This window comes from Syngnathus leptorhynchus, unplaced genomic scaffold (assembly GCF_054491065.1).
Source record: "Syngnathus leptorhynchus isolate UIUO unplaced genomic scaffold, UIUO_Slep HiC_scaffold_79, whole genome shotgun sequence".
Taxonomy (NCBI): Eukaryota; Metazoa; Chordata; class Actinopteri; order Syngnathiformes; family Syngnathidae; genus Syngnathus; species Syngnathus leptorhynchus.
In genome coordinates, this window is record NW_028232046.1 from 227,501 (window position 1) to 228,443 (window position 943).

General features: G+C 67.4%; 1 non-coding gene across 1 annotated transcript in view; it reads right to left on the reverse strand.

The window, feature by feature from the left end:
- LOC147038213 (18S ribosomal RNA) overlaps positions 1 to 109 on the reverse strand; it is a 1,907-nt gene extending 1,798 nt beyond the window's left edge. Inside the window, exon 1 of the ribosomal RNA XR_015064043.1 lies at positions 1 to 109. This exon is cut by the window's left edge and continues 1,798 nt beyond it. This is a non-coding gene — a ribosomal RNA (18S ribosomal RNA).
- Between the last annotated feature and the right edge of the window lie 834 nt (positions 110 to 943).

Consider the following 943-nt stretch of genomic DNA (forward strand, 5'->3'; position numbering starts at 1 on the left):
ACTGATTTAATGAGCCATTCGCAGTTTCGCTGTACGGGCCGTGTGCACTTAGACTTGCATGGCTTAATCTTTGAGACAAGCATATGCTACTGGCAGGATCAACCAGGTAGGAGAGAGGGTGGCTGGGTAGCGCCTCTCGCTCGCCGGCCCGCCGGAGCGGGGGCTCGCGCGACTGTTTTCCGGACGCCGGCCGCGGTTCGCGGGGGCTCTAGGTGGTCTGACGCTGCCGCGGGGTTTGATGGATCGGGCTGGACCCGGCGCAGCCGAAGCCGAGGACGCGGAACCTCGAATGCGACCCTCGCGGACCCCTAAACGAGAGGAGCTGCGCCCGGCCTCGTAAGACACCTCTTCTCCGGTGCTAGGTCGACCCCGACGCCGCTGGCCGCCGCCGCCGCCTTGCCGCTATCCCTCCGCACGTTTGGGGCCGGTGGCGACCCGCAGGACGGCCGACAACTCGCTCGTTTGGCGGGGCGATGCAAGGTTAGGCGAACTGGGCGGTAACTCGGGTTAGTCGAGGGGACTTCGCGGTGGACAGGGGGGTGCGAATCCGGCCGGGCGGCCCTTCGATGGAGCCTGGTGCAGGGACATTCAATGGGATGAGCCGCGCTCGCCGCGGAACCTTCGAGCGCCGCTACTCAGCAAGTAAACGAGAGGGAGCTGCGCCCGGCCTCGTAAGACGCCTCTTCTCCGGTGCGAGCGCCCCGACGCCGCTGGCCGCCGCCGCCGCCTTGCCGCTATCCCGCCGCGCGTTTGGGGAGGGAGGGCGACCCGTAGGACGGCCCGCCGACTACACGACCGTTTGGCAGAGCGAGTGCAAGGTTAGGCGAGCTGGGCGGTAACTCGGGTTAGTCTGGGGAGACTCGCGGTGGACAGGGGGGCGCGAATCCGGCCGGGCGGCCCCATCGATTAAGCATTGGTAGGGAGCCGAGGATGAGCCGTGCGA